We start from the raw sequence: 19,323 nt of genomic DNA, 5'->3' as shown, positions 1-19,323 counted from the left end.
ACTGTAGAAGAGCTTTCTGCTTTTCATCATTGAGTATGATGTTAGCTGTGGGCTTGTCATATATGGCCTTTATTGTTTTGAGGTACATTTCTTCTATACCTAATGTAAGAATTTTTATTATAAAAGGGCTTTGAATTTTGTCAAATGATTTTTCTGCATCTTTAAAGATAATCATGTGATTTTTATCCTTCATTCTGTTAATATGGTGTATCACACTTACTGATTTGCATATGTTGAGCCCTTCTTGCATCACTGGGAATAATCTCACTTGATACACCATGGTGTATAATCCTTTTAACATGCTGTTGAATTCAGTCTGATAGCATTTTTGTGGAGGATTTTTCCATTTATGTTCATCAGGTATATTGGCCTATAATTTCCTTTTCTTGTAGTGTCCTTGTATGGCTTTGGCATGATTGTAAGTCTGGCCTTGTAAAATGAGTTCGGAAGTGTTCTCTAGCCTTAAATTTTGGGGAAGAGTTTGAGGAAGATTGGTATTAATTCTCCTTTAAATGTTATGTAGAATTCATAACTTAAGGCGTCTGGTCCTGGACTTTTGTTTCTTGACAGATTTTGATTACTGATTCAATCTCTTTACTCATTATTATTCTGTTCAGATTTTATATTTCTTCATAATTCAGTTTTGGTATATTGTGTGTTACTATGAATTCGTTTCTTCTAGGTTACCCAATTTTCTGGCATATAATTGTTCATAATATTCTCTTTTGATCCTTTTTATTTCTGTGGTATTAGTTGTAATGTCTCCTCTTTCATTTTTTAATTTTACTTAGTAGCATCCTCTCTTTTTCTTAGTTGTTCTAGCTAAAGTTTTATCAGTTTTGTTTATATTTTCACAAAACCAACTCTTAGTTTTATTGATCTTTTCTGATGTCTTATCTCTGTTTAATTTATTTCTGCTCTTTGTTATTTCTTTCCTTTCTACTAACTTTGGGCTTAGTTTGTTGTTCTTCTTATAGTTCTTTGAGTTTTGAAATTAGGTTGCTTATTTGAGATTTTTCTTCTTTTTAAAATGAAGGTGTTAAACTATAAACTTCCCTCTTCGAATTATTTTTACTTCATCCTATAAGTTCTGGTACGTTTTGTTTCTATTTTGGTTTGTCTCAAGATATATTTTATTTCATTTTTGATTTCTTCTATAATCCATTGGTTGATTTGGAGCATGTTGGTTAATTTTCTAAATGGACCATGCTTTATTTTACCTCAGGCTTCTTCCTCCTCCTATCTCCTTAGCTGACATGTTTTATTCACACTTGAAAATTTTGGCAAAGGTGCCATCTCTTCTGTGAAGTCTTCACAGACACATACCAAACTGGGTTATGTAATTTTTTAATGTTTACTCAAAAGTACTCTATGTTGTCTTCCATTTTGTCACTCATAAAACTGTACTGATAGTATCTGTTTATTTGTCTGTCTCTCCTTGGGCTAAAAATGATGTAGGGCAGGGACATACTTCTAATAAATTATTTGTTATTTATCTAAAATTCAAATAAAACTGGGGTCCTTACTTTTATTTACTAAAATTGGTAACCTTAATGATATTTCACTTTTTGCTCTATAATCTTTTTCCCATTATATAATCTGATGATTCTTTCATGCTATTAAACATTATGTCTCTAAACTAATTTTTCTTATGGATGTATCCATTAACCAAATCCTTATTGTTGGAAATTAGGTTGTTTCCAATTTTGGGTATTGTAAGTAATTTTATGATGAACATACTTTTCTGTGAATATTTATTTGCACTTGTGAATATTTTTTAGGATAGGTTCCTCAGAGTTGAATTAGTAAGCCAAAGGGTATGTACATTTGCTTAATGTTTTCCATTTATGATACCAAACTCTTTTTAAGAAAGGAGTGTTTTTAAATTTTTTTGTATTATTTTATTATTTAAATTGTTTTTGTATTTGTGCTATTCATGTACTTATATAATTATACAATTATAATTTGTATTATTCCTGCATTTTATGCCTAGAACAAACAGTTTTAGGTAGAATTTGTACTGTTCCTTGCATCTGTCAAGTTTAAAGACATGGGGGCTACCTATGTGAAGAAGTCCTTCAGGAAGGAACTTGGTGTTACAGAACTAGAGCCCAGGGGGCTGCTCTAGAAATGTAGAACTTGGAGTCATCAACATAATATTGGTATTTGAAGCCATGGGAGTACAGTGAGCTCAACGAAGAGCTGAGCATAAACAGGAAAAACAGAAAAGAGGTTAAAGCCCTTGTAAACACCCACAGGATGACAGGAAGAAGAGAATTCAATAAAGGAAGAGTCATAATAGAGAATTAAAAGCGTGTAAACAGAAAACTGCGATTTAAAATCTCCAACTGGCATTAGAATAATTTGTCTTTAGTTGCCATTTCTGAATTCTCAATCACCCAAAGGATTTTAAAGTAGAAAAACTTATCTATGATAAAGTCTATATCTAAGTGCTCAGTCAGTATTTGATAGTTATTAATATTAATTATAATAAATATAATTTATTAAGCACTTTCTAGGAACTAGGCACTGTGCTAAGTTCTGCACATGCATTAATCTCCTTGAATCCTGAAAACAACTCCAAGGTAGCTATTGATATTAACCTCATGCTATAGCTGAGGAAAGAGTTGCAGTGTAGTTAGGTTAGTTAAGTAACTTGTCCCAAACCACCAATTAGCAAATAGCCAAGATTGGATTTGTACTTGTTTACTGGGGCTTGGATCCCAATATTTACTAACTAGGCCATATTAGTTTCCATTTGCACAGTACTTCACAATGTATAGAATATTTTCACATTTATTATCTTATTTATAGCCATAATACCACTGTTTAAATAAATGACCAAATGGCATATAACAATCTTTCTGAAACTCTAATGTGCTATTATAAATCACTTGAAAATTTTGTTAAAATGAAGATTCTAATTCAGTTTGGGATGTAGCCTGTTTCTGCATTTCTAACAGGATTCTATATGATGCTGATGAGGCTGGTTTACAGAAAAAAATTTGAGTAGCAAAAGTATATGGGAAAAAATACAAATTATAACTTTTCTGAATGTCAGTACTTTGTTATATTTCACCTATGAAGAACAATGAAAAAGTTTAAATTTTAATTATGAAATATTTCAAACCTTCATAGAATATAGAAGATAATATAACAGACATCCATGTTTCCATCACTAAGATTTGATACAAACTAGCATAGATACAGATATAGTTGCCATTTTTGCTTTAGATCTCTCTCTCTTTCTTTTATTCTCTCTTTTAATGTAATAAAAGATTCCAGGGCTTCCCTGGTGGCGCAGCGGTTGAGAGTCCGCCTGCCTATGCAGGGGACATGGGTTCATGCTCCAGTCCGGAAAGATCCCACATGCCACGGAGCTGCTGGGCCCGTGAGCCATGGCTGCTGAGCCTGCACGTCTGGAGCCTGTGCTCCACAACGGGAGAGGCCACAACAGTGAGAGACCCACGTACCGAAAAAAAAAAGATTCCAGATAAAGCTAAAGATCCTCACCCAATCCAGAAGTAACCACTAATTTAAAGTTATTGTATATTATTCCCTGAGATAATTTATAATTTTTTTCATATTTATTTATTCATATCCAAAAAATGATATTTCATGCATTAATAAGTAAAGGAGGAGCACTTCTGGAATGTTCAGAAAACTCACTAAAAAAGAAACAATAACAAGCAGCAACAAACATCAGAACCAACAAATTCAGCAGGGTAGGGGTAGCGGGCTGATTTCCACAGTTGCCACATTATATTATTTTAAATGTCTAGTTTTATACAAAAATTTGTGATGTGCAAAGAGCCAGGAAAGGGACTTCCTTGGTGGCGCAGTGGTTAAGAATCCACCTGCCAATGTAGGGGACATGGGTTCAAGCCCTGGTCCAGGAAGATCCCACATGCTGCAGAGCAACTAAGCCCATGTGCCACAACTACTGAGCCTGCACTCTAGAGTCCACGAGCCACAGCTACTGAAGCCCACACGCCTAGAGCCTGTGCTCTGCAACAAGAGAAGCCACCACAATGAAAAGCCCGTGCACCGCACCGAAGAGTAGCCCTGCTCTCTGCAACTAGAGAAAGCCCACAAGCAGCAACGAAGATGCAATGCAGCCAAAAATGAATAAATAAATAAATTAATTAATTAAAAAAATTAAAACAAAACAAAACAAAGAGCCAGAAAATATGACCCATATACAGGAAAATTTAAGTCAATAGAAACTGTGCCTGAGGAAACTCAGATGTTGGACTTACTACAAAAAAAACAGATTTAAAATCAGCTTTTGTGAATGTTTAAAGAAATAAAGAAAATTTGGTCTAAAGAATCAAAGGACAGTATTTCACCAAATGGAAAATATCAAGAAAAAGAATTTATAAAAAAAGAACCAAATAGAAATTCTGGAGTCCAAATAGGCAATAACCTGAAATTAAAAATATACTAGAGGAACTCAAGAGTGGTTCTGAACTGGTACAAGAAAGTATCAGTGACACTGAAGACATGATGGATAAAATAAAAAATACAAGCTGTTACAAGTGGTGGTGAAGATCTGTAGAAATCTGAAACCTCATACACTGCTGGTGGGGATGTAAAATGGTGCAGCTCCATTGGAAAACAGTCTGATGGTTTCTCAAAAGGTTAAACATTGTGTTACATATGACCCACCAATTCCACTCCTAGGTATATAACCAAGAGAAATAAAAACATATGTCCGTACCAAAAACTCTACATCAATGTTCACAGCAGCATTATTCTTGATAGCTAAAAATTGGAAACTAGGCAAATGTCCATCAACTGATGAATAGATCAATAAAGTGTGGTACATCCACAAATCAACTATTGGTCAACAATAAAAGGAATGAACTAATGATACATGCTCCAACATGTATTAACATTGAATACACTATGCTATATGAAAGAGATACACAAGGCAACATATTGTCTGGTTACATTTATGTGAAATGTCCAGAATAGGCAAATTCATAGTGATAGAAAGTAGTTTATTTGATGCCATGGACTGAGAATAACAGCAGGATAGGGAATGACTGGTAATGGGTATGGGGTTTCTCTTTCAGGTGATGAAAATATTCTGAAATTAGATAGTGATGATGCTTGCACAACTCTGTGAATATACCAAAAACCACTGTATTGTACAGTTTAATGCAGTAAATTTCCATGTAAATTTATCTCAACAAAGCTATTGTTAAAATAATAATAATTAAAGAATAAACAAAAATATATAGGCCAAACAATAAAAATAATAACAACAAAACACATTCAGAGAAAAATATATACATATATCCTTTTATAGTAGGCACTTTAAAAGAACAGGCACTTTTCATGATCCATGCTGATTTTCCTAGATAGATTGAGCATCTTTTCATACATTTATTTTCTATTTAATATTCCTCATGTGTGAATTGCCTGCCTATAATTTTTGATTGCTTTTCTCTTTGGTTGTTTGAACTTTTCTGATTTATTCATATGTACTCTTTATATATTCTGTATTCTAATTTTTCCGATATATATATTACAAATATCCTTTCCCAGTCTACTGATTGTTTTTCTATATTTGTAATTCTTTTTTGAAGTCCATTTCTTTAAATGACAAATTTTATCAATCTTTTGTTTTGTGCTTTTGTGATTTGTTTAAGAAAACCTTCCCTACCCTTAGGTCATGTTGATATTTGTTCTATATTACTTATTGGTTCTTTAGGGTTCACATAGATATTAAAATTGCTTTTTCCCCTTATGACAGTGTTTTCCTATAAACAGAGTTCTTGAACTGCCACCTCTTTCTCTTTATCTCTGCTAAATCAGATCACTGACCCTAAGTTGGAATATGAAAAGTCCACATTTAACTCTTTTAGGTCAGTTCCTCTTGAGCACCATACACAGAGGGCAGTTGTAAAATATGACAAGAATTTGCTAGGCAGAAAAAATGTATGTACTTGGGGTCTTTTCTTCTCTTTAGCTCCTCCTAAGGTAATCCTTCAGGTGGTCACTTAAAACTTGAAAAGTGAGTGACATCAAGGCAAGCTGCACCTAGAAACCTGGGAGTACCTCTGAATCTCAACAACTTCTTTCCAGTTCTTTGCTTTCTGAATTGTTATAATTATATGCCAATTCAGTCCTTGAATTTTGACCTTGAAACCACCAAGTCATTGTGACATTGGCAGAGAATACGGTGGGAGATAGTTTTTCTTAGGGACAGTTCATTTTTCTTTTCCTTTGCTCTGATACTACCAGTGGGAATGTTTCTGTTGACTGTCTTTGAAAGTTTTTATTTACATGTTTTTGGTAACCCAGGAATAGTACATATATCAACTGAGAGAATGGGCAGGAAGATTCAGTAGAATTTTCTTGGATTATGAACAAGCTGACCTAATCACCTTCCAGAAAGATAATAGATACATTTTGTAAAATTGAGAAAAAGTTCATTTTTATTTGCTGATGTATTTTATAGAGCAAGGATGATAACTGATTTATTTATCTATCAAAACTCACTGATCCACAGGCAGAGAAAAAATCAATTAAAGACTACATATATAAAAATGTAACTTGATGTTCTTTTTTTAGAAGAAAAAGATGATAAAATTACCCATAACATAACAATAACAGAGAACACACTTTTCTATACAGTCAATACTACTAATGATAAAAATATGCTTCAGGGGACTTCCCTGGTGGTCCAGTGGGTAAGACTCCACGCTCCCAAGGCAGGGGGTCCGGGTTCAATCCCTGGTCAGGAAACGAGATCCGCATGCATGCCTCAACTAGAAGTCCACATGCTGCAACTAAGGGTCTTCATGCCAAAACTAAGAGGTCCGCATGCTTCAATTAAAAGATACCGCATGCTGCAGCAAAGATCCTGCGTGCTGCAACTAAGACCCAGTGCGGCCAAAATAAATAAATAAGTAAATATTTAAAAATAGGGCTTCCCTGGTGGCACAGTGGTTAAGAATCCGCCTGCCAACACATGGAACACGGGTTCAAGCCTTGGTCTGGGAAGATCCCACATACTGCAGAACAACTAAGCCTGTGTGCCACAACTACTGAAGCCTGCGTGCCTAGAGCTGGTGCTCCGCAACAAGAGAAGCCACCAAAATGAGAAGCCCGCGCACCACAACGAAGAGTAACCCTCACTCGCCGCAACCGGAGAAAAGCCCATGTGCAGCAACAAAGACCCAACTTAGCCAAAAGTAAAATAAAGTAAATAAAATTTTAAAAATATATTTTAAAATATACTTTGGTTCTACATTATCACTAGCAAATTTCTTACATTTAATAAAGACTTAAGTGTGTCTGTTGGTTTAGAATTTATATGACACTGTCATACATTTACATTTGATTTTCAAAATGATCCTGTGAGATAAAGAAAATATTTTATTCTCATTTTCCTAATGAGTAAACTGAGATTCAGAGGGAATACATGATTTGTCTAAGGTTAAACAGCTAGATTGGCAGAACTGGAGCTAAAATTCCTTCCTCAGTCTACTAAAAGGTACCCAGAGGAAAGGAGGGTTGTAGAAAGATTGCAGTGGAGATAGACAAATAGCCATATAAAAGCATAGATGGAGATACTTGGCAATAAAGGAAATGAAACAAAAAAATGTGTTACTGATCCTAAAACCTTTGATTTAGAGATATTGTGACATTTATATACCTTATTGTTATAAGTTTTAAGTGTCAGTAAAGGGCTGTACCATTTTACAATCCAACCAGCAGTGTATGAGGGTTCCAATTTCTCCACATCCTTGCCAAAACTTGGTATTATATCTTTTTGTTTATAGCCATCATACTAGGGGTGAAGTGGTACCTCATTGTGGTATGATTTGCATTCCCCTGATGGTTAATGATGTGGATTATCTTTTCATGTGCTTATTGGTCATTTGTATACCTCTTTTGGCAGATGTCTATTCATATCCTTTGGCAATTTTTCAGTTATTTGTCTTTTTATTGAATTTTAAGCATTCAATTTATCTGCTTTTCCTTTGTTTGCTTGAACTTTTGGTGTTATATTTTGAAAACCCTTGCCCAATGCATAGTTACAAAGATTTGTATCTATGTTTCTACTAAAAATTTTATAGTTTCTTACATTTATGGCTTTGATACATTTTGAATGAATTTTTTTGTACATGGTTCATTGTTTTGCATGTGGATATCCAGTTGTCCCAGTATAATTTGTTGAAAAGATTATTCTTTCACCGTTGAAGTGTTTTGGTACCCTTGTCCAAAAGCATTTGACCATAAATGTAAGGGTTTATTTCTTGGCTCTCAATTCTGTTTCATTGATCTAATGTTTATCCTTATGCCAGTACCATACTGTCTTGATTGCTATAGCTCTGTACCAAGTTTTGAAATCAAAAAGTGTAAGTCCTCCAACATTGTTTGTTGTCAAGATATTTTTGGCTATTTTGGGCCCTAGCGTTTTCATATGAATTTTAGGATCAGCTTTTTAATTTCCACAGGAAAAAGAGGTAGAATTTTGATAGGGATTTTATTGACTCTGTAGATGAATTTGGGAAGTATTGCCATTTAAACAATATTAAACATTCCAGTCCATCAATATGGAATGTCATTCTATTTATTTAGGTCTTCTTTAACTTCTCTCAACTATGTTTGTAGTATTGAGTAAAATTTTTGCATTTTTTGTTAAATTTATTCTTGCGTTTTATTCTTTTCAATGCTATTATAAATAGAATTTTTTAATTTAAATTTCAGATTGTTCATTTTAAGTATATAGAAATAAAGTTAACTTTTGTTTACAGATCTTGTTTTCTGATATTGTTGAACTTGTTTATTAGTTTCAATAAGTTTTTGGTGTGGCTTCCGTAGGATTTCTTTTTATATACAAGATCATGTCATTTTCAAAAAAAGATAGTTTCACTTCTTCCTTTCCAATCTGAATGCTTCTTTCTTTTTCTTGCTTAATTGTTCTGGCTAGAACCCATAATACAAAGTTGAATAGAGGGAGTGACATTAGGAAGATGGTGGAACAGGAGTGTCCAGCATTTGTCTCTTTGTAGAAACATCAATTTAAACAACTACCCATGAATGAAAATATCTTCATAAGAGCTAAGGATTCCAGGTGAGAGATTAAAACCCCTGGGTGGAACACAGGAATAAGAAAAGATGCATTAAGAAGGGTGGGAAGGACAATCTCACATTACCCATCATCACTCCCTCAAGCCCAAGCAGGCCAGCATGTAGAAAGACACCATCCCATGGGGGAAAGAAAGTGAAGTGAGCACTGACTTCATTGTGGACCCCCAGCAAGAGGCATGTCCTAGTGAACTCTGGCACCAGGCCAGCCCCCATGGCCCTAGGCTTAAGACTGGCACTTGTGAACTCTGGTGCCTGTGGACCCAGCCTGCCAGCCTGCCCTAGCACCAGGCCGACACCCATAGACACAGCCTCCAGGCTGGCCCTGGTGGAACCAGGCTCTGGGCCCATGCAGGCTCCAGACTTCCCCCGGTAGACCCAGCCTCCAGGACCACCCCAGTGCCAGGCTGGCCCCCATGACCCTAGGCTCCAGGCTAGCACCAGCAGTCCCAGGCTCCTAACCCCTCCTGCACCAGGTCAGGCCCTATAGTCCCAGATTCTAGGCCAACACCTGAAGACCAGTGCCAGGCTGGTCCTGCAGCCTCAGGATCCTGGTCTGCCCCAGCAACAGGTCAGCATCTATGGCCCCAGGCATTAGACCTGCTCCTGAAGTCCCAAGCTCCAGGCCTGCCCCAGCAGCAGTCTGGCCCCCACAGTTCCAGGCACTAGGCCAGAACCCACAAACAGCCTCCAGACAAGCTCCAGTGGACCCTGGCACCAAACTGGCCCCTGTGGACTCAGTACAAAGCCCATCCCCAAGGACTCAGGTACTAGGCCCACCCCGGAACCAGGTCAGCCTCATGGACCCAGTCTTCAGGCTGGTCCTTGCAGGTACAACCTCCAAACCCGCCCCCAACAGATCCAGGTATCAGGATGAGTTGGAAAGTATTTCCTTCTCTTCTATTTTCTGGAAGAGATTATATAGAATCAGTATTAATTTTTCTCTAAATGTATGGTAGAATTCACCAGTCAAAACATCTGGTCCTTTGCTTGTCTTTTTGGATTCTTTTTCTTTTTTTTTGTTACCAGTTCAATATCTTATTATAGGGACATTTAGATTTTTCTGTTTCTTCTTGTCTCTCTGTCTTCCCTGCAATTTGTCTATTTCTTCTAAATTATGTAATTTATCATACAGCTGTTTATAATATTCTCATATAGTCTTTTATAATTTCTATATGTTCCTTTGTAACATTCCTTCTTTCAATCTTCATTTTAGTAATTTAATCTTTTCTATTTTTAGGTCAGTCTACCCAAAGTTTCCTTAATGTTGTTAAGTTCTTAAAATGCCTATAGATTCAGTTCTTTGGATCGTGTAATTTTATCTATCTATTTTCAAGTTTATGTATTCTTTCTTCTGCTATTTCAAATCTGTTGAGCTTTTCTAGTGAATTTTTAATTTTGGTTATTGTACTCTTTAACTCAAGAATTTCCATTTTGTTTTTGTTAAATAATTTCTACCTCTTTATTGATATTCTCTATTTGATGCTACATTGTTGTCATACTTCCCTTTACATTTTCAAGCATGGTTTCTTTTAGTTCTTTCAACGTATTTATAATGGTTACTTTGAAGTCTTTGCCTGTTAAACCTAATATCTGTTCTCTCTCACAGACAGTTTATATTGCTTGCTTTTTTCCCTTGTGCATGAATCGCATGTACCTGCTTCTTTGCATGTCTTATAATTTTTTGTTGGAAACTGGACATTTCAGGTAATTTATTGTGGCAACTCTAGATAGTGATTCCCCTCCTTCCTCTAGGGCTCTTATTGTTGTTGTTTACCTTTTTATTTGTTTGGTGACTGGCTGGATTATTTTAGTGAACTCTATTTCCCCCACAGTGTAAAGCCTCCGATGTTTCTCCTCAAGGGGTGCAGCCTTGGGCACATGTACAGTAACCCTTAGATGATAGTGGATTCAGCAGGACTCCTGTTGACTGTCTTTTTCTGGATCTCTCTGTTAAGATTTCTGTCTCTATTGTTCTCATACCCAGCTTTTAGGTCCCAATAATTGGTCACTGACTGCTCTGTTTTTGACAGTGCCACAGGGAATATACTGCTCTATAGTCAATCTCAACCAAATAAATTTGCTCCCTTGGCAGGGGTAGTTTTTGAGGTCAGTCTTTGTGGATTGTTCTGATTCCTGGAGGGCACTTCTTAGATATTTATTTCCCTTATGTTCTCTCATACACTAGCTGGCATTTGGTTTATCACCTTCCTCTCATGGTGCTAGCAGCCTTTTTTTGATTGCTTACCACCAAAATTTCCACTATTTTGAGAGAACCCTGAAGTTTAATTTCCCTATACTTTGTCTCAAATAAAGTCAGTTCCTTTGGCATTATCTTCAGAACTTTCTGTTTTTGTGGACTATCTTTCCCCCTTAGCAAAATCTCTGCAGCCATTACCCTGAAGTGTACAGTAGCTCACTTCTCTTGGACTGATACGTCAGCTTTCTAACCAAGCTGCTAGATGTGTTGATAGCCTAAAGTCTTCTTGGTTTGTTCTTCTACCACAGAACCTCCATCTTATCAGTGAACTGGGGTGAGGGCAATCAGGGTTCCTGTATTCTCTAAAGCTTTCAAAAAATTTTAGCAAAATATATAAAATTTGCCACTTTAGCCATTTTTTTTAGCGTACAATTCAGTGACATCATTACATTCACAGTGTTGTGCAAACATCACCATTGTCTGGCTCCAAAACGTTTTCACTACTCCAAAAATAGGCTCTAATCATTAAGCAATGACTCCCTATTCTCCCCTTACCCCAGACCCTAGAAAACCTCTGATCTACTTGTCTCTATGTATATGTCTATTCTAGATATTTCATATAAGTGAAATCATATAATATTTGTCCTTTGGCTTATTTCAATTAGCATAATATTTTCAAGGCTCATCCATATTGAACCATGTATTAGAACTTTATTCCTTTTTAATGACTGAATAACATCCCATTGAATATATATACCACATTTTGTTAATCTATTCATTTGTTGATGGGCACTCAAGGTTGTTTTCTTCTTTTGGCTATTGTGAATAATGCTTCTATGAACATTGACATAAAAATGTCTGAGTCCCCAGTTTCAATTCTTTTGGGCCTATATCTAGTAGTAGCATCACTAGGTCATATGGTAATTCTGTGTTTAGATTTTTGGGGAACTACCTAATTGTTTTCCACAGTGGCTGCACCATTTTACATCCCTACCAGCAATGTTTCAGTTTTTCTACATCCTTTTTTGTTATTTTCTGTATTTTTGATTACAGCCATCCAAGTGGGTATGAAGTGGGAGGGATCTCATTGTGGTTTTGATTTGCATTTCTCTAATGACTATTGAGCATCTTTTCATGTGCTTATTAGCCACTTGAATATCTTCCCTGGAGAAATGTCTATTTAAGGCCTTTTCCCATTTTTTTTAATTTGAGTTGTCTTTTGTTGTTTAACTGTAAGAGTTTGTTATAGATTCTCAGCATTAAACCTTTATCAGATATATGGTTTACAGATATTTTCCCATTCTGTATGTTGTCTTTTTACTTTCTTTATAATATCCTTTGACATAGAAAAGTTTTTAATTTGGATGAAGTCCAATTTATCATTTTTTTCTTCTGTTGGTCATGCTTTTGGTGTCATATCTAAAAATTCATTGCTCAATCCAAGGTCATGATGTTTTACCCCCATGTTTCCTTCTAAGACTTTTATGGTTTTAGTTTTACATTTAAATCTTTGATCCATTTGAGTTAATTTTTGTATATGGTGTGACTTCTAACTTCCTTCTTTTGCATGTGGACATCCAGTTGTAAAGAGACCATTCTTTCCCCATTGAGTGGACATGGCAACCTTGTGTAAAATCAACTGGCCATTGATGTATGGTTTTATTTCTGTACTCCCTAATCTATTTCATTTGTCTATATATCTATCCTTATGCCAATATCACATGTTTTGATTACTATAGCTTTGTAGTAAATTTTGAATTTGAGAAATGTGAGTCTTCTTACTGTATTCTTCTTTTTCAATATTGTTTTTGGCTTTTCAGGGCCTGTTGGGATCCCATATGAATTTGAGGATCACCTTTTCCATTTATGCAAAAAGGCTGTTGGGCTTTTCATAGGGATTGTGTTGAATCTGCAGTTAGCTTATTTTGGGTAGTATGGACATCAAAACAATATTTTCTGTCTATTTTGATCCAATATTATTGGCCTGCCATGCCTGGGTTAGAGTTTCTGCCCAATGAGTGAGAGCTGCTTGCAGTGTGGGAGCCCCCAACCTCTCAGCTACACTTACCTCTTCAACTTAGAGTTGGAAAGAATGAGAAATACTGGTGACCTGCCTCTCTTAACTTAACCCTTAACTGGGAGCCATGGGAAGAGGAGCCCCATCTTCTTTGTGACACCTTCCTGGTGTAGAGCTTCTTTCAAGCATATCTGGTAAGGGGGAGGAAGGGAGTGAGTTGTGGCTGAAGTGCCACAGACTCTCACTGTTCTTATGTACATTTAGTAGACTCTCTTGAATAAATTCTTCTTCATTTGATGTGTATTCTTAGGACAATTTCCAGAGACTTTATATGGTTATTTTAAAAAATATTTTTTACCAGTTATGTGGTTTTTTTTCTCCACATGTTGGAATTCTGGAAGTAGAAGTGTCCTCTTATTATACTTTTAATGTTTTGTTTCTGTACTAGTTTCTACCACTCTTTTCCTGACATTGGTAATTTGTTGTTTCTCTTTTTTCCCCCTCAAGTCTTAGTAATGTATATTAATTTATTAATCCTTTAAAGATTGAACTTTAGACTTTGTTGATTTCCTTTATTGCATTTACTTTTTCTATTTTATTCAACCCTGTTCTTATCTTTATTATTTATTTCCTTCTAGTTTCTTTTATGGTTGATTTGCTGCTTTTTCTACTATCTTGAGATGGTAACTTAGATAACTGAAGTTCAGCCTTTCTTTTTTTCTAATATACACATTTGTAGCTATATACTTCTAAACACTGTTTTAGCTGCATATCTCAAGCTTTTGACCATATTTTCATTAGCCACCTTCTCAAAATATTTCCTATTTTCCATTCTAGTTTGTTCTTTGACCCACAAGATATTTAGAAGTGTATTCCTTAATTTCCAAACACTTTGTAGTATTCTAGTTGAAATTTTTATCGTCTTTAGTTTAATTCCACTATGTTCAAAGAACATATTCTGAATGATTTCAAGCATTTTGTATTTGCTGAAGTTTATTTTACGTTCACATTGTTCAATTTGGGAGAATAGTCCATATGTACTTAAAAACAATGCATATTCTGTTGTAGTTTGTATGTAGTACAAACAAAATTGATTTATTTTTCACATAAAATTTATATATTAGGTCAAGTTTGTTGATTGTGTTTTTAGGTTTTTCATGTCCTTACAGACTTTTTTTCCTACTTGTACCATGAACTATTGTGTGTGTGTGTGTGTGTGTATTTTTCTGCGGTACGCGGGCCTCTCACCGCTGTGGCCTCTCCCATTGCGTAGCACAGGCTCCGGACGCGCAGTCTCAGCGGCCATGGCTCGCGGGCCCAGCCGCTCCGCGGCATGTGGGACCCTCCTGGACCGGGGCACGAACCCGCGTCCCCTGCATCGGCAGGCAGACTCCCAACCACTGCGCCACCAGGGAAGCCCCATGAACTATTTTGAGAGATGTATTATAGTGTTCAAAATATCCAACAATGATGATGGTCAATTTTTCTTCTTGATTTTATCAATGTTTGCTTTTTGTATTTCAAAACTCTGTTATTGGGTGTTTAAAAAATTAAGCAATCCTGCGAAATCTGAGGGAACAGTCCCCAAAGATTACCCTGACATCAGACACCAGCCGTAAGTTCAGGACCCCTGAGGGCTACAAATTCAGGTTTCCCATGATCATTCTCAGGTTCAATAACTCACTAGAATAACTCACAGAACTCAGGAAAATATTATGATTACACTTTTGTTATAGCAAAAAGGTACAAATTAGAACCAGCCAAAGGAAGAGATGCATAGAGTGAAGTCTGGGAGGGTTCCAAATGTGAAGCTTCCATCTTCCTCAGGGGTGTGTTACCCTCCTGACACCAATGTATGACAATATTAAAAGAATACTGCCAACAAGGGAAGCTGACCCAAGATTTTGCTATCTAGGGTTTTTAATGGGGCTTGATCACATACTTCCTGCATGGCTGATCTTTATTCTCCAGGCCCCCCATCTTTAGTCTCCAGTTCCTCCACAAGTTAGAACCAATAAAATGTGGCTCATAGCCCCCATCAAAAATCACATTGTTAGACTGTCTGGTGGCCAAAGCCCACAGGCAAACAAAGGCACTCCTACCAGGAAGAACATTCCAGGAACCTAGAGATTACCTCCTAGTAGCTGAGGGCAATGATCAGAACTCTATTTGAGCAAAGTTAATTCTTCACTGCCTAGGTGCTAACAGATTTACAATTTTGATATTTTACTTTTAGACTGATCATTTCTGTATTATGAAGTTTCTCAATCTGCTTATCTGATATTAATATAGATATATCAGATATATCAGGTATCTTCTGGTTAATGATTCCATAGCCTATCTTTTTTAATCCATGGAACTCTAATCTTTGTCTTATGTGACTACTGGAGAAACTGCTCTGATTTTCAGAGGCATTCTGCTTGTAATTTTAGCCTTCTATCCCATGCATTCTCAATATGCAGCACATATTTTGAGGAGAATTTTGGCTGCATGCTTAACTCCCTTCTCCAAATCTCTGCCCAAAGCAATGCTGATTTCTATGTCCCCCTGCGGTGGCCCTCTTCTTTGCACTAGGATTTGCAATGGATTTGCAGCCTTCTAGCTGCACTCAGAGCTGACAAGTGTTCACAAGTAACTGTGACAGCAAAGAATATCTCACATCTTCTATCTCCTGAGTCTTACCTTTTTTATTTCTAAACACCTCAGCATCTCTTTGCTGCCTTCTTTCAGATCATTTCAAAAAATTTTCTGGCTCTGCCAGTAACTCCATCCTAATTATAGTGGAAATTCTTTCACAAAGTTGAAGATTTCTTTCATTTTCCCTCCAAATCTTGTTGTCTCCAAGCTAATGCCCCAATTTCTTTTTACCTCAAGTGATATGATTACAAAACCAGTTGCCATTCTAGTTCCTTTTACTGGACATTAGAATTAATCACATTATGCTTGATGTTGGTTTCCATTGAGGTCTGGTCATCTGGAATTTTGTAGCTCCTCATATGATTCTAATTTGCAGCCTAGGTTAAAAACCCCAGATCTAAAGTAATTATGAGCACCTGGCAAATATTAAGCATTTGGTAGGTGTTGGTTATTTTCATTGTCTTCAGAAGCTGGGGTAATAGTTTTCTTAGTTTTTTATAACAATATTGGAAAGTTAATCTGTGAATGAAAACTACCTTTCACATATGCTTGTTAACATAACTTCCTTTTTCCAATAGCATTATAGATTTAAGATTTTGTTTTGTTTTCTTTACACAGTTTATTCCCACTGTGGTCTACTTTTCTTTACCCTGGCAGGGAAAGGCAAGCTGTAATTCAATATTACTGACCTGATGCATACAGATAAGTATGCAATTTGTTCCAGATTCATTCCATAAACTGTTTTTTAAAGTATTAAATTCAGAAGTTTTTTTTCTTGTCCCTTTCTGATTTATATAGCTAACTCTAGATGACGGATTAATGGGAAAATCAACCTCCCAGTCCGTAGAGAGTCCATGTGCAAGGTCTTGATAACCTCCCACCCACTACAACATTGAAGTCATCTGATTATTATCTTATAATTTACAAAGAGTTCATACAGATTAAAGGGTTTTCAAACTGTAGTCAGATCTTCAAAAACAGCACAGTCCGTAGGAGAAGATAAAAATCCCCAATTATATTTATCTTATTAAGGAAATAAATCATGACACAGAAGGAAAGGTTCCTGCTATATGAGTCCATGATAATCCTCCTAGTGTCCTCCAGAGACTAAGCTTAGTGTCTGGCCCTCTACTAACATATTTTCATCTTATGAGTAGAAAGTAAAATGCCTAAAAGCCTTGAAAATATAAGGATTCATTTTATAAAATATAGGTCTCTTTCAAACATCTCTTCCTAAATTTCAGAGGAAGAGCTCACACATTAGAATTTTCATATTTTAAGGCCTAGTTTAGCCATATTCCAGGAGAAAAATCTTAGCCAATAGAATATATTTTAAAAAGCCTCTACCTTGTCTAGAAGGTACAACTATGAGTTTTTTGAGTCTTAATTGAAACTCTTGCTGCAGGTTGAAAGAGATGACCTGAAACTGGCAAATCTATTTTATTCAGGTGGATATACACTATGCTCAGGCAATTCTTTGTGTTATAAATGTCTGAAGGTTTTAAAATCTAAACTACTTGCAAGGAGGTAGGGATAACTAGAGATTCAACCAGATGAAGAGAGTTACCCTAAATGAATGATTCTCAATCACAAAGGTCTGCCACACATGCCTGGAGCCCTTCCCCAGTCATACTGAGTCAGAATCTCTGGGGGTGGGCAAGAATAAATATATTTATAAAAACCCTCAATGTGGGAGGGAGACACAAGTGGGAGGGGATATGGGGATATATGTATACATATAGCTGATTCACTTTGTTATACAGCAGAAACTACCACACCATTGTAAAGCAATTATGCTCCAATAAAGGTGTTAAAAAAAACCCTCAATGTGATTTCTATAGACTACAGCTGGAAAAGAGTTGAGTTATTCAGGGATTAAGTCTCAGTAGGAGATAAAATATTTACTCCAACTGCAGTAAGTGCAGAGCCCTATAGTACAGTGCTAGTGACCTTCCTCCAGGGTGAAATCGATTCATTAATCAACAATCTTAAGGATGTTAATTTAACTGTGAGCTCACCTCATCATATCATTTAACTCATATTTTCCCATTTAATTTGTGAATATATAAAAAATTATTTACCAAATGCTTTGGAAAGCCCAGGTACATTATGTTTGTTAATACCAGTTTAGTAACCTTATTTTAAAAGGAAGTGTTATCTGAAACTTACTTTCAAAAGGTTCAGAAAAAAAGAAAAGAAAAAATTTATATATATAAAAAAAGAGAATACACACATATAGAAAGAGAGAGAGAGAGCAAATATGGCAAAATGTTAACATTTGGAGAATCTGAAATATAAATGGGTTCATTGAATTATTCTTTCAACTTTTCTATATCTTTTCAATTTTTCAAAATAAAAAGTCAGGGACAGATGAATGGATAAAGAAGATATGGCACATATATACAATGGAATATTACTCAGCCATAAAAAGAAACAAAATTGAGTTATTTGTAGTGAGGTAGATGGACCTAGAGTCTGTCATACAGAGTGCAGTAAGTCAGAAAGAGAAAAACAAATACCATATGCTAACACATATATATGGAATCTAAAAAAAAAAAATGGTTCTGAAGAACCTAGGGGCAGGACAGGAATAAAGATGCAGACGTAGAGAATGGACTTGAGGACACTGGGAGGGGAAGAGTAAGCTGGGATGAAGTGAGAGAGTGGCATGGACTTATATATACTACCAAATGTAAAATAGATAGCTAGTGGGAAGCAGCCGCATAGCACAGGGAGATCAGCTCAGTGCTTTGTGACCACCTAGAGGGGTGGGATAGGGAGGGTGGGAGGGAGACGCAAGAGGGAGGAGATGTGGGGATATATGTATATGTATAGCTGATTCACTTTGTTATAAAGCAGAAACTAACACACCATTGGTGAAGCAATTATACTCTAATAAAGATGTTAAAAAAGAAAAAGAAAAAGAAAAAAAGAGTTGGGGAAATGAAAAAAAAGGGGGAATAAAATCTAATAGGATTAGTTACTGATAAATCCACGCTGGTTCCTCATGAATATTGCTTTTCTTTTCAAGTGTTTGAAAATCAATCTTTTATAACTATTCTGAGATCCAACTTTTCTCCAGTTTTGAAAATTAAAGCCTTTGCCTGTATTCAAATTCATATTTCCTATCCTTTATTTATTGGGTACGAATCTTTATCAGGCACCATGCTGGGTATAGAGTGATAAACAAAAGATACAATTCCTATCCTATTATCTTGTAACCTGTATAACCTCCCTCCTTCTTGATTTCTCCAAAAACTATACCATTTACACTTCACCAAGTAAACCCTGCACTCTTCCACTTCAATACTCCAATGCGAGACTGGGGGATTTTCATACTTAGGGTATCCTTCCACTTCAT

Source organism: Mesoplodon bidens (genome assembly GCF_964165515.1).
Source record: "Mesoplodon bidens genome assembly, chromosome: X".
NCBI lineage: Eukaryota > Metazoa > Chordata > Mammalia > Artiodactyla > Ziphiidae > Mesoplodon > Mesoplodon bidens.
Note: the sequence above shows the minus strand (reverse complement) of the source record.